We start from the raw sequence: 15196 nt of genomic DNA, 5'->3' as shown, positions 1-15196 counted from the left end.
AACAGGAACTCCTGGTCCCTCGAACCTCGAACCTCAAGTGGGCGTCCATTAATCAAGTTGGACAAGAGATGTGGTTGCCTTTCGATGGGCGTGCTTTTCGGTGCGGAACTATTCGTTTGCATTTTCTATTATTATGAAGACATTCCGTGTCGTATGCCTAAGTTTTTTGTTTATTTCTGTTTTAGTTTCTTGCCCGCCGTGTTTGCCAAGTAATTAGTGGCATAAGGCAAAAGTTTTTCAGGCAAATGTGTTGGCATTTGATTTTTAGGAGGGTTTCCTGAACTAAAGAGTGAGGGAGGAGTATGTTCCGCTTAATTTGTATTCAAATTAAGGTCAAAGGCCACGCATATTCCCAGAATTTATTTCTTTCAAACGGCATTTAATCAGTCGTGTTGCTAGAAAATTTACACATTTATCGCTGCTTCAAATCGCTTTCAATATCCCTTCCATTCGATCTAAATGGCACCCTTGCCGAATATGTTAAACAGATAGAATGGGACTGCCAATCGGTGGCCCTTTTTGGGGATTTTTAAATTTATTTCCAAACATTCCGGGCCCGTAATTGTTTCACGCCTGAATTTACAATTGTTTCGAATCGGGTTTCTTTGGATTGCCATAAATTTAAGGCCCAGAATGTTTCAGGCGGAGGGGTAGAGGGGGGCCTAGTGTTTTGGCCAACTTGTTTTGCATGAAAAAGTGTCAACAACAAGCGGCGGGTGGCGAGTCCTGCCTCAGGCTGTGACACCAAAGCTGACAACACTAATGAACGAGCGATGGGCCACGCCACACGCCCTCTTGCCCTCTTGCCCTTTGACCCCCGCCCACCACCTTGCACCGCCTGCAACTTTACGGCATTTGTTCTATGCAGTTTTCACCTTTCCTTCCCTTGGCATCTTTTTTTTCTCCCAGTTTAGTTTTGGTTTTTTGTTTCTGCCGCCCGCAACTTTGACATAATTCAGGGCAGAACTGCCAGGCTGGCCAAAAAATATGAAAGTTTGCTGGTGTCGCTGCAATATTCTCTCACATTTTTTGCCATTGCTGCTGTTGTTGTTGCCGGCAAAAGTTGATAACGAGCAGGTGTTAAAATGTGACCAAGTGCTGGCTGGCTTCTGGCACGCCTACTCCCGCCACCGCCCACCGCCGCCCACTTGGCTACCTTGGTGATTACAAGTTGTTGACACTTTTGCAGTTTGCGGCAACAACTCAGTTCGGGGCAGCTCACATCGGCTCAAAGCGAAAGCCAAAGTTGGCTGGCTGGCTGTGACCATGGCCAAAATGCCGCTGGAGCTGCATTTCTGCAGCTGGCAACTTGGGCGCCACTCGATTCTGCAGTGTGGCCAGATTTTAATAGTTTTGTAAAAAGACTCAGTGCTCAATACGTCAAACCATGTGAACTTGTTCTATATGTCATTCGTAGTGTCAAAACTCCTTTGATTTGGCTTTAACGATTTGTGGTTTCATTATATTTAGAAAATTTTAAATACATATTTGTACAAATATATGTAATTTTGGAGGGTTATTAAATTTAAATCTATTCTTTGACCTTTATAAAGTTGTATATAGAACTTTGGTAGTTGATTTTTAAAAAACTCTGAACGAAAAGATTAACACATAAGAATTTTTTATTTAACGCTCTAGTATTTTAAATAGAACATTATTATTATATATAATAAGAGAGAACGCTCGAGTATATTCGTTTAAGGTTAGATTTATCACTTTATCCGGGAAATAGGAGAATAGGGAAAGGCAAGGGGCCATGGAATTATGCATATACACTTGGAAAATAAATTGTAATAGAAAGTCTAATATAGCCACTAATGATGGCAACTAATTTTATAAATTGTAATTTTCCCAAAAAAAATCAAACGTCCCAACTAATCAAATTAACCAAATTTGATTAATTTGATTAGTTGGGACGTTTGATTTTTTTTGGGAAAATTACAATTTATAAAATTAGTTGCCATCATTAGTGGCTATATTAGACTTTCTATTTATTTATTTTCCAAGTGTATATGCATAATTTCATGGCCCCTTGCCTTTCCCTATTCTCCTATTTCCCGGTCATATACGACTTTACGATGCTGGCGTTGACTTTTTAATGAACACGGCAATTTGCCGAAAGGTAAGGTAGAACACTGGCACACACACTTAAGCAGGTGGGCGGATGGGGGAGAGGGGGCGTGGCATGGTCTGGCATTTTTGATCAGCCTCGAATATCATTTCACATATCGTTAAAATTCGTTTAGGCGCAGCATACAAATTGCTACATTTCCGCCAAACTTCAAGGCGTTGCCCGGGACTTTCCACCTCGACCTACAGTCCGACCTTCCCCTTCACCTTTCCAAGCCGCTTTTCCGCTTTTCCTGCTCAACGTTTCGCTGGTGGAGTACTTTCAAAAATTTCCTGCGTGCGTCTGCGGTGGGCCTGGTGTAAATTGAATGAAATTGAAAAATTTAACGCAACAGCAATTCCATTACGTTTGCCAGGCTCATTTTCACCGCGTTTGGTCTTGCCCCTTAGCCATCGACACCCATTCCTATCTCAGCTTTCCCTCGAAATTTATTCATTACATGCAATTTTTTGCGCCCTCTTCACTTTCGTTTATCTGGGTTGCCTCAACATTTTCGAGCGCATTAGGCTTGGCAATCAGAAATCATGTGTGAAATGGGAAAAAATGTGTGAAATAAAATGAAAATCGCGCTGGCAAGCGGGAAAACACTGGGAAAACATCAGCACACAACTTGGGTCCCACTGGCCTTCAGGCATTTGTCTTCATACGTGTGTGTTTTCAATTACATTGGCAATTGTTGTGGTTACAGCCATTGCCTTCGGGCCCGGGGTAAAATGAATAAAAAACGAATCAATGTAAATAAATAAACGCTTACAAACAGAAATGCACAAATAGATTGTCATCGGTCTCATCAGGCTTCCACAGATTACGGCATTAGCCCAAGCACAAGCAAAAAACGAGGCAAACGTTCAGATACAGATACAAAGATACAGATACATAGATGGATGGCGGTTGGGCTGCATATTGTATTTATGCAATCTGCATTTTATAAATATTTTTATAAGCAATCAACAATGACAGAGGGCGAAGTCAGCCCCAGCCAGCATGTTGAGCATGCCAAGTGCGTTGTCTTCGCATTTCGCATTTCCCGTGTGTTATGTTAATGTTTAATATAAATGCCCGCTGCCATGTATTGGCTTCCGTCTGCTCCTGGCTAAGGAGCTTTTGAAAGCCAGGAAGGACGAAGTGCTTTGCTGCAGTGAGAGAAAAGGGTGTAATGGATGTAAGCCTTTCAATCAAAATATTATGGAACATTAAAAAAAGAAACAGTGACCTCTTCGCATGTGTAATAAAAAAAGATCTTACATTTCTAAAAAATTTTTCATTTGTTTTTCAAACCTTAAACAGAAGTAGCTCGCTTTAACACTAAAAACTTTTTTTATATTTTTGACCTATTAAAAACAGCATAAATTTATATGTGCCTTTTAAAAAGTAACATAAGTCTTTAAAATGGTTTATCAAGCAGTAAAAAAAATGTAAAGTTAAAAAAACTTAAAGTAAGATTGGGTTTTATTAAAAAATATACTAGAACATTAAATTGCTCAACATGTTTGCTCTATTTATTCTGCTTACAAAAGTTGAAAACTTGGCTTTATTTGGAGGCTCAAGTTGTTAAGGACATTTATGTGAACTTTAATTTACGAATGGGCACTTTTTTCTAAGTGCACGTTCATCTTCTTTGGGATGCCAGGCGCATAAGCAAATAGATATTGCAGTCATCTGACTTGACCAATTCCAAATCCCATCATTTCGATGTTTATTCTGTAAGCTGCAGCAGCCACATTGAAATTGACATCGGGAGCGGATCGCAGGATATCCCTGGGAACAGGGCATGAAAACGGCTGGGTTATTAAACTTTAAAGGACGAACATTTAAGTTTTTTTGCATCTGATGAGTGTGCATGTGTGTGCAATTTTGGTTAGTTGATGTCGCCAACAAACTTGCATACTAAATAAGCCGCTGGCTGCCACTATCTCTCTATCCCATCTCTGCTCTCCATTTCTTTCCACCGAATTTACCACCCCTTTTTCCACCCCTTTCCCCCTCCCCCTTTCCACATTTTTCCCCTCCCATCCAGAGGCCTCATGCATTTTACATTTGCAGTCGTCAGCCGCCACTCATTTGTTTTCCTTGCGCCCAAAGGCAGCCAAAAAAGGAGGAAAAGTCCTCCCACAAACACACTCTCACGAGCACACACACACACACAACCACATGTGCATGCAATTACATATCCCATACACACAAACACACGCATTGTTGCAATTGCACGGGAAATAGACTTTTTGAATGCGAATGCGTTGCACATGTCAGATGAAATGCGCTTAGAAAAAAGCAGGAAAAACGTGGAAAAAGAAAAGAAAGTGCGAGAAGAAAGAAGACAAAATACCGCAGCAATTCGAGGTTTCCTTTTTCGCCTGCTTTTCTTTTACTTTGCAATTGCAAGTAAGTTTTCCTTCCTTTCTTTTTTTCTGGTTCCAGGAAGGACAACTACTTGCTTGCCATTCCAAATGCAACCCGCGCACATTGGCTAAAATATATTTTATATATATTTTTATTCAACAATAAGTTGCGGGTCTTAAATTTATTTCGTTCTTACGAGAATTATCAAGAACAGCAATGATAAATTAATGCATTTTGTCAAAAATAGTTAGACTTACATTTTAATAAGTAGTTGATGATATTTTAGTTGTTTTTATATTTTAAACGTTACTCAAAAATATTTTAAATAATTTTATAATCAATACTATTAATAACAATATGTAAAACGAAATGTTTTAAAACTTTTCCCATATGTTAATCTACAAACTTTTAAAGTCCCTTAATAAAAAGATGATTTTTAGGAACATATCTCTTTGATGTCTTATGGCCTTGCTCAAAATAGTTTTCCCTTGAACCTTGTAAGTGTTGTAATCAAAATTTATATACATTTTTTTAAAAGGAGTTTTAAACCAGTAGCCACTGTGCATTGTTGTATTTGCTGTTGAATTGGCTCTTGCATTTATTGTTGTAGTAGTTGCCATTGTTGTTGTGCTGTTTGTGGGCCCGTCTTCATGTTTCCCCATGTTGTCAGCAGGCTGCCCTGCAGTGGCAAGCATCTGCTGTTCCGCTCACTAAATCCGTGCTACTTAAATCGTCCCTAAAATCCTCGTGGCAATTCTTTCGCCATGGAGCACATGCAGCTTTTGTGTGCTGTATGAGAATTTAATGACATTCTTAAGTTGTCATCAGTGGCTGACTGGCTGCCTGACTGCCTCGCTGGCTGGCTGGATGGCTAAAATGCAGTGGAGGGCGAGTCTAGTCGCCGGGGACAGCGATTGGGCCAACTATCTTGGCAGGCTGACTGCCTTCAGCACTGAGCTCCGACTTGGTGGCATCTTATCCTGTCGCCGTCGCGATTCCATTCCTTTCAGCGCCCCAGTCCCATTTCTTCCCATTGTCGTGGCAGTGGTTGTCGTTGTTGGCGCTGCCGGCATGGCAGGAATATCAAATTGAGTAAGACCAACAAAATGAGTTGAATCATTAGCGTACACAACCCACACAAACAGAGAGTCGTTGGGAATAAACAGATGGGGCCACAGCCATAGTCCAGGAAGTCTCAATTTAATTTAAACTACATTTTATGTATAAGAGACGTTTAAGGCTAGTTTAAGTTAATAAAATATATTATGGCAATACGCTGGTAAGCAAAAAAGGTATTAAAGCTGCCAGCAATAGGTACTTTTCATTTAACTCATTCATTATTCTAAACCTGTTTGTCTGCATTTTTACAAGAATAATATCTTCAATGAATAAACAATGGTATGTTTATAAATATTAAAATTTAAAAAGTAGCTTTGCTCTAAAATAAAAGTTAAAATTACCAAAAAGTTTCACAAAATGGAGCTATATTTTTCCTATAATTTACTTTACTTTTCCCATTATTTAAAAGAACTTGTGATTTATTTCTAAACCTACTAGGGAATAATATATATATAGACTATAAAAAATATTTGAAAAAATCAATAATATTTTTATACACCTAGTATTAGCATTGCAACTGTTTGTGGGATGCGGAATGGCATCCTGGAAGCACCTTGCTCTTACCCCCACATCTTAAGTCCTACATGCCACATCGCACATATTGCGCAATCGCTGGCTTTGCCGGGAACCCCCGCGGCAACTGCCGCCGCTGGATGCATTTTGCCTTTTGAGAGGATGAAACCATATCAGCATTAGTGTCTGATGTCTCCTGCCTGCCCTTTTTGGGGACATTTCTTTGGGCCCAAATCTCCCAAGACAGTTCCCCTTCTTTTTTCCAGGTCAGGTCGGGTCAGAGATATGAGGTATGTAAAAGCCGATTGTGCAACTCTTTTTTTTTTGGGGATGGCGAATTTAATTTTCAATTTTGGGCCAAAACATTTGCGCCTTTCATTTCTCGCTGTCTGACAGTCAAATGCGAAGGACCCTATATACCATACTCCATAGTCAGGCAGTTATTTTTGCGCTGCATGAGCAAATCTTTAGTATTTGTACAAGCGACAGCCGCAGACTGGAAAAAGCCGCCGCATTTGAATATGCAATTTGCAATTTGACTTGGCTCTGCCGCTGAAAGGAAGGAGGCCAAAAACCGCGCGATTCTGTTGCCTGTCGACAGCTAGTACCCTTCCTCCCCTTCGGCCCCACAAAGCTCCGCCACCCCCCTTCGCCTTGAGTTAATCTGCGAGCTTAAGAAACCCCAGACTGTAACGAGTGAACTGGGAGTTTTCAGTTGATGTAACAGTAGCTGGCACTGAAAGAAATTCGAAAAATCTAACTAACTAACTATAACAAATTTCAAAAGTTTTCAAAAAATACAAAAAATGTTCAACGTCTAAAATCCATAGGCTTAACTAGCTTATATAGGCAATCTTTTAAAATTAATTTCGATAAGCCATATAGAACTAAGTAATGCCATGCCCATAAAAGATCCAGTTGGATAAAGTTTAAAAGATAATAATATTCCAAACTTATTTAAGCTTAAAGTTTCATTAGATTTTTCTTTGAATAAGAATAGGTTTTCTTTTTAAAATATATATTTTAAGTTCACAATCAGCTCTTTAACTGATTTCTATTAAGGCATTTTAGGATGAAGAAATAAAAAAACGTGGACAAGATATATTTAAAGCAACATAAATTAATAGAAACTTAAGATTATACATTCAGTAACAATTTATAAGGTGTTTCATTTATATTATATATTTGAAAAGCTATTTCTTTTTGGAAAAAAGTTTTTAATGTGATGCGAGTTAAAAAGAAACACTTTACAACATTTTTTAAATGAAGTATTCCGATGAGACAAGATTGCTTCTGCCAGAATTTAGTACCGTTTATTTTAAATTAGCAATTAGTCGATGAAGATCAATTCCAATAAGTTTTCCGATTTTTCCGAGTGTAGGTGGCAGTGGTGTCATATAAGAGCTGCACGCCGGCCATTTTATCACAGTGCTGGGCGCGTTTTTGTCGCTCGTCCTGCGCTGACATTTCCGCGCAAGATTTATGCACTCGGGCTGCAGTTGAAGACAGCTGTCGTTGGCCCGGCTGTCTTTTCTCGTTTTTCCCAGCTCCACGCCTAGCCCTAATAGCTTTTTATTCTCGTGCATGAAATATGCCCCGAAATGTGGAATAAAACAGAGCCAGAGCGCAGAGTTCACTTTGTGGAATATGGAAAGTGTCAATCCGGATTTGCCATATATTTTTTAGGCACCCCCGTGCCCCACTTTCAAGTTCATCAATTGTCAGCCGCAAGTAAATGGGATCGTGGGAAAAGGGCCGGGAAAAGGGTGGCGTCGAGGCAACTTGAGAGTACAACAAACTAAAGCTGAGTTCACCTGACACACCAATGACAAGAACACCTACCCATCCACACACACAATTAGGACTTGATAAATTGCTTTTGTATGCTGTTTCAGTTATAAGCCAACGCGGCAGCAAAATGAAACAATAAGCCACGTCCGTCAAGTCGGCTCTTGAGGTGGCTAAAAGTCGAGTCGAGTTATGAGCGGAAGTCAGGACGCCCTCGCACATAGACACCGACACACTGTTGTGCAGCCAGGACCCTCACACACATACATACACACTCACAGACGGCACTTCGTCACACTTGCCAAGACAATGGGACTAGACAGCCAGACAGTCAAACAGACAGACACCTTCCTTGCTAACAACGCGTCGGAACGCTAAAGCTTTTGGCCGGGGACCTGCACTGTTTTCGGACTGCATTCAAAAATACCGTCTAAAATTAGCCATTTTTAATGGGGATCCAGCAGCTTAAGAGGAAATGAAAGCACTCAAAGGACTCCTAAGCTTGCACACAGCAACGTGTTGATTACAGTTTTGGTGATTTTAGCACCCGCTTTCTCATTGCACTTAATAATCCCAAAAAAGACGTCGGCTTTCTACTTACTGTGAGCTTAAAATTACAAACTAAAGCTTTGAAAGACTTCGTTGTGTTCAAATATATATATATATTTTTATAATAAGTTGCTACATTGGTTTGTTTATATTATTTGTTATATAACTTAGTATAGAGATTCTATGAATTCCGCTAATTTCTTAAGCTAAATGCCCGTTTTAAGATATGACATAAAAGGGATTATATTAGGTTTTTCATGAATATCATTCATAAATAATAGGCTAAGAATAAAACACTTTTGTTATAATATTTTAGTAGAAACTTCCTTTGTAAGCTAATGCTTTTTTTCATTTAATCCTGTATCTTTTCGAATACAGTTAGCTCAAAGGCTCTCAAGAATGCCTGAACAAAACTCCCTTTGAGTCATCTCTATTTTGTTTTGTTGGCTAAGTGGAGCTCAGTCAGCGGCAACTTTGGCTAATTGAAAACGCGGATTAACACATGAATAGAGCTGCAGGGGGTAAGTCAGTCCGGATAACTACCCTCCGGCAGCTTCAACAACACTTCATTTTCCCCAGTCAAAGGGCTATTTAAACTTTCCCAGCATTTTTTCGATAGCTTGTGTTAGCAACACCTTTGGTGTCTAAGGGCTGATAACTTTTCGGCTTATTTGCCGCCTCTGTGTTGAAATGTGTGTCCTTTTTGAGGCAACTAACTGGCAATCTATTATACGTGTCCTTTGACCGTAACCAAGGCACACACATAGGCCAATGTACATACATATATTTGGGCCAATGTTACCTTTCGGCCTGGCTGGCTGCCTTGTGCGGGCCTTTATTGAAAATTGTTCAATTTGGAAGGACATTTTCGCACCCCCTCAGGTCCTGGCTAATGCACACAATTTGCTTTGTATATCCGTTTTACGGAGCTCGTTCTGCTCTTGGGCCTGCAAAACATTAACAATTTCTCAATGGGAGTTTTATGAGGCAAAAGGGTTGAGCTTAGCTCCAAAAGAAATGCAGAAAAGAGACGAGAACAAGGCGACAATTACTTAGAGGATCGCAACTTTAACTTTCACTCCAATCAACTGGCGGAGTGACAGCGGCAATTGTCCTGGCTGACATGGATGCGACAAGAGTCCTGTTCTGTTTGCAACATGCTGCTTCCGTGTTGCGGTTTCGAGTGCCTGGCTATCTGGCTGCTGCCATTGCTACTAATTATGCATGGACTGCAGGGCAACAAACCGCGCTGATGTTGACATACAGCCAGAAAGGGTTCTGCCCTGCTATGTGCTGCTCTGAATCTGAATCTCGAGATGAAGATGGAGATGCAGACCGTAACCGAGATGGCGATGCAGCCAAGGAGCCGCTGAAGTAGCTCGCAACTGTCACACGGGCGACTGGAGATCCCTGCTCGTTCTTCAAGACACAACTGCGTGTTGCCATTACGCTGAGAGAAAATATGGCTCATGAAATCGAAACAAAAAATTTCTTAAATTTTTTGTATTTAGAAACCTAAAACATTATATAAAGTTTGTCCTAAAACTAAAAATAATATTGTTGAAGAAACGATATAGTTCTTTAAGTTTTTACTTCTTCTTAATACAAAATTTATCAAATAAAAAGGTATAGAAAAGGATCAATATTAATAAATAGATTTGAATATTATATTTTCAATTTATTACAAATATATATAAAATGTGTATAAACTAGTTGTTATAAATACTTAAATGTTTTATCAGATAAGCGTGTATTTTAGTTAAGCTGAAATTTATTTCCGTGTTGCATTTTCCCATTTTTTTTCAGTGCATGCATGAAGTGGTATGAGGGTTTTTGTGCGTTTTGTGATATTTTCTAATTTTCACAAAATAAGCAATTCTCACGTCTTTGTCCTTCTGCCTCCTTCGCGCCTCGCTCCTGCGCCGCTGGCCCGTGGTGTATGTGTATCCTCCGCTGAGGATTCAATTCCATCCTGGGCTATTCTGTACTGTGCTATGCTGTGCTGGGCATGTTGTTGTTTAGCCAACGGGCTGCAGGTGGCAACGCCAAATGCTTTGTACTTCAAAAGCAAGTCAATTTGCAACTGTGGGCACGTGTGGAGGTGTTCCAACCTCAGAAGCCCTCGCTACACGATTGTCTCTGTGCCCTCTGCATTGTTTCTCTGCTTTATGCTTTCCTTTTTTTTGTTTTGAAAAGTAAAGTAAATTTGTTTTATTTCTGCTGGAAATCGATTCACATTTAGTTATTTCGCTGGCTTTGATGTTGGAGGGGAAACACCCGCTTAAATTTCCCGCCAGCAGCAGCTTTTTCCCTCACTCGCCGCATGAATATTATTTTTATCGTCTTATTTTCTTTGCAGGTAAGCCCCAACCACAATCCGAAACATAGTCCCCCATGGTTCAAAGTGAGTAACATGAATTGTTGCCCTACTATAAGTGAGTTACTTCCATTTAATAAAATAATTAAGCATATTTTTAAATGGTATTAATATTATTTATATCAAAGAGGAAGCGCAGTGTGGCAGGTAAAATAAATCGCTACGCACTAAGTATAAATTAGCAATGGCAATGTAATTACACTTTCATTAGATTAAAATATCATAAGTGCCATAAAAATTAAGTTATGCCGGTGGGCGAGCACAATGGAAATGAAATAATCAGCTTAGCTCGGCTGCGGGCAAACATAAAAGTCCGAACCACACAAAGGAGCCTCGCCGTCGAGGAGCCGCGTTGCCAGGACTCCGGCCAGGACTCATTGTTTTGGCAGGGCATTGGGTCCGGCATCGCTTTGATTTCACGCGATAATTACAACGTGCTCTCCGAAGAAATACTCCGGCTGGGGTTCGTGCAGCTATTCAGGTTGGGGAAAGTCCACCCACTGCTTCAGTGGAGCGTTTCTCGGAGTCCATCGGACGGCCTGTACAGATTTATAGCCTCGGCGACATGTTGACATGCCGCCCGTGCCGCCCGTCGGGGCCAATTTCTTGAGGCCCAGTCAATCCGAAGGCCAATTCCGAGCCATTGTTTCAGGGCTTACACAAAGCAAAATGCTATTTTTGGAACAAATTCTCATGAATATTTTTACTTTCTGGAATATCAGAATAATAGTTTTTATCAAAACAGATTCATAGTTCGACGAACACTATAATAAAACATTTTTTTAAATATGTATATCTGAATTATTTATAAGCTTTATTTGAATTTTTATTGTATATATTGCATATAATTAATATATATCAACTAAACCGAGTATTTTTTTATTTTTTTTCTGAGAAAAGCTTATGCAAATATATCTCTTGGTGCAGAAAACATTTATATTTTATGAAAAATAATCCTAAAAGAAAGTAATTTAGGAACTTTTTGGGTAATTCAGATTTTTTCAGCTCCTATTTTGGCCTCCCGTGGAGGGGGTGAGGTGTCAAAGGGTTAACCTTATTTCCTTGTGCTTTTATTTTTTGCCAATTACCGCACGCTTCGTGGCACAGAGCCGCCGCTTCGGGCACTCTCTGCGTATACGTAATTTTTATTGGACACTTCCACGCGTCGTCATCCATCGTCTGCCGTCGTTTCCAGCTGCCATCCAACCGTTTGTGTGTTTGTGTGTCAAGTCGTGAGCTTTTGGCTCGTACGCAGAGTCCTAGGCCAACACGGCGAGCTTTGCTCGGCGAAAGTGCGACCAAAACAAAAACGGATAATTGCACGGCCACCTGAAACTCCAACTATCTGAGTGTGAGTGCGATTGTGTGTGTGTGTCTCCCTCTCTTTCGTTCTCTCAGCTGGAAATCTCTCCACTTGGCCACCTGTGTGTGTTTGCTTGAGTGTGTGAGTGCTTGTGGGCAATGGATGCTGATATTACCTATCTACTACTTCATAAACTCATACAACTGCCGTTAGTAAGTGCTTAAGCCATAAAGTATGCTATCATTTACTGAAATAATGCTAATACAAGTGTAACAATTTTACTAAAAATATTCCGAAATTGGAAGCTGTTAAATTATTGTACATGTTCGGTTCTTAAATTAGTTAAAACATTATATAAACATTATAACGCAAGTTAGTCTATACTTAGACTTAGAATATTTCTATCTTTGCGAATTATTTATAAAGGAAGTTTTAATGAAGTATTGAATACTTTATGAAGTTAAGCCTTTTCCTTAAAATTGAAAGTTCTTATTTGCCTTTGTCCATTTTGGAATCAATATAAAAATTTCTTGCTCCTGAATCGGAACCTTCTAGTGATTTTTAAAAAATGCTTAAGAAATTCTACAAAATTAAGATGGCTTTTTTGGACTACCAAAAACTCAAAAAGATAGAACGTAACGTATAATTACCCATAACTTTCGATGCGATTCCTTGCGACTTGCAGTTTGAGAGTCACACTCTCCACAGGAGTCAGGAATTGGCGCCAAATGCTTCTCTACACACACACTCTCTCTCTCTGTCTCATTTCCCCCGACGAACGAGGCTAGCCGATGGCCCAGAGCCGAGCACTCGCAGCCGAGTCCTTTGGGCCAACGTCGTGCGTTGAAAGGACCCGAGGGCTAAGGACTTCAGCGGGCCAAGCAGTTTGCGACTGAGACTCGTGACGAACGGACGCGCGGCCAATGGCAAGCGGGCAGTGCGACTCAATCGGACCGCTTTTGGGGCTTCAATTCGATGCGAATTCGACTCGAGCGGAAGCGGAAATACGAATGCCAACGAATTGCCAATGGCGCACCGCTGGCATGTGTGCGTGCCGCGTGCGAGGATCGTCGAGTAAATAAAAAATTGCCACAGAAACGCAGAGAAACGTGCGAAATCCGCTAGTGAAATCGGAGCTTAGATCTGTAAATCATAAAGTGTCAGTCAGCAAACCAAACCAGAGAATCAGTCGAGTGTGCTTTCTTCGCCCGAGATTTGTGCCATTGCTTACTATGGCCAAAGTGTATATAATTTAATTTGGCAAATGTGTTGGAAAATTGTATGGCCCGGCGAAAGGGAAAGGAAAAGTGGCATGGAAAACTCCGAGCAGGAGCAGCTGCGACTGCCGCACGGCTTACTGCTTACTGCTTATGCTGGTAATGGGTTAATGCGGTTGAGCACTCGCATGCCTCCACCCTTAACCCTCCACAGCCGCCCCAACGATCCACTCTGCTCCGAAAAAGCAAATATTTCATGTTATTTACCTAGGTGCGCCACTTTCGTTAATTGTATGCAAAAAAGTTGCCAACGTTCACTGTGTGTGTGTGTGTGTGTGTGGCTGTGTGAGTGAAGTTCTTGGCTCAGGTTTATTCGCTACAACAACTTTTGGGTGGCGGGTTCAATTACAACCCCATCGGCCCATCGCCCATCGCCTGCCGCACTATTTCCGCTCTAAAATTTGAGCCAACTTTCCGTAGCTACTGCCAGCCAGCTGGGCTCCACAAAGTCCTGGTGCCACAGCCGAAAAAACCTGCGACGTTGCTGCGCCTCAGTGGCGTTCACTTAGTAAATAAATTGGCAATCGCATTTAATGTGAGTTTATGTGCGTCGCTACCTTGGCTTCGCCAGGTAGTTATTTTTTTTTTTTTTGGTCTGCCTTGCTTTCCTTGGCTCGTGCTCATGTGCAAATCGTAAATTCACTTTAATGCCGAAATTTCACGTGATAATGACGTGATTACCTGGCGCACACAGGCCCAGAATGTTGCGATCCCTGCACATGTCTCCATGTCTCCATGTCGCCTGCCTATCCTTGTCTGCCAGGACCTGGTTATAAACTATGCCTAAATACGTAACATCCACAGCCAAATGGGGCAACTGTGGCACTCACTCCGCTGGCAACTCAACTGAAAAATGAGTGCCCCTAAAATAGTTGCAATGCATTCAACTGATCCAGTTGAGTGCGGAGTGGCAGTCCTGGCCAGGAATTTCTGGTTAGGCCCAAGCGTAAAATTGTTGGCGTACTTTCCAAGTGCTGTTCAATGAGTTGGAGTTGAAATTGCTGCAATTGTTTAGTGCCACCGCGCCCATTCGTAATCCGAAAATTAAAGGCAGAAAAGGGTTTTGTCTTTTTAAAGCGTTCGCTTCTCAACTGTCTCAAAGTTCCTTTGCAATCGCGTAATTTGGCCGTATTCTTTGCGTTTTATTTGCAACTTTTTAATTACTTTTGAGCAGCGATTTGAACTTTGCGCCTGTCGCCCGTTTACACTCTAATTAAGCGGCCCATTCAAGAGCCCTGTTTTGTTTTTTTTTTTACTCCTTTGGGCCCGCTGCTTATCGGACGAAGAAGAAGCAGACGACGAAGAAGTTCTCGGGGATCTTAAACGCAGCTGTCCGAAGTTGGCGGCGCTTTAAACGCTCGCTGGCATTTCCGTTTCCGTTAAATCGCTCCTAAGCCAGTTTGTTAGTTTTACCTTGACATTTTATGCAGTTTTTCTCGGTGTTGTGTGTGTATTTTTATTCCGGCTACCTTTTGTGTGCTTGTGTTTTGCTTGTTACCTGCGCGCAGTTTTTTCTACTTACACAGCGAAAAGCGTAGATCGTTTAGAGGTTTATATCCAAGTCAAGTGATTAAATGATTTGTAGTTCTTCTGATATATATTTTTTAATAACGAGTGAAGAGTATATGTAATGTTTGAAGGACAATAAATAGTTAATATTGTGATCTTCTTTTTTTTAAAGCCAAGATAAATACATTGGGGAAATTTACTATATAATGTTTTTGAAGAAAATATTTGTTAATTATATGGAACCTTTTTATTTATTATTGGTTATTGGTTTTTTTGAGAAGATCCTTTTT

At 40.7% G+C, this 15196-nt stretch overlaps 1 protein-coding gene across 8 annotated transcripts in view; it reads left to right on the top strand.

The window, feature by feature from the left end:
- The window catches only part of LOC119545747, a 123217-nt gene that overhangs the window by 27005 nt on the left and 81016 nt on the right, over positions 1–15196 (top strand). For 5 of the 8 annotated variants that reach the window (XM_037851570.1, XM_037851575.1, XM_037851574.1 and 2 more), the window contains exon 1: positions 13019–13279. The exons of 2 other annotated variants lie outside the window; for them this stretch is intronic. The gene's annotated coding sequence lies outside the window, so the exon portion shown is untranslated. Of the gene's footprint in view, positions 1–13018; positions 13280–15196 lie in introns of those variants that run through there. One more of the 8 variants, XM_037851571.1, reaches the window with a different exon arrangement.

This window comes from Drosophila subpulchrella, chromosome 3R (genome assembly GCF_014743375.2).
Source record: "Drosophila subpulchrella strain 33 F10 #4 breed RU33 chromosome 3R, RU_Dsub_v1.1 Primary Assembly, whole genome shotgun sequence".
Taxonomy (NCBI): Eukaryota; Metazoa; Arthropoda; class Insecta; order Diptera; family Drosophilidae; genus Drosophila; species Drosophila subpulchrella.
This window is presented reverse-complemented; position numbering and strand designations above follow the sequence as displayed.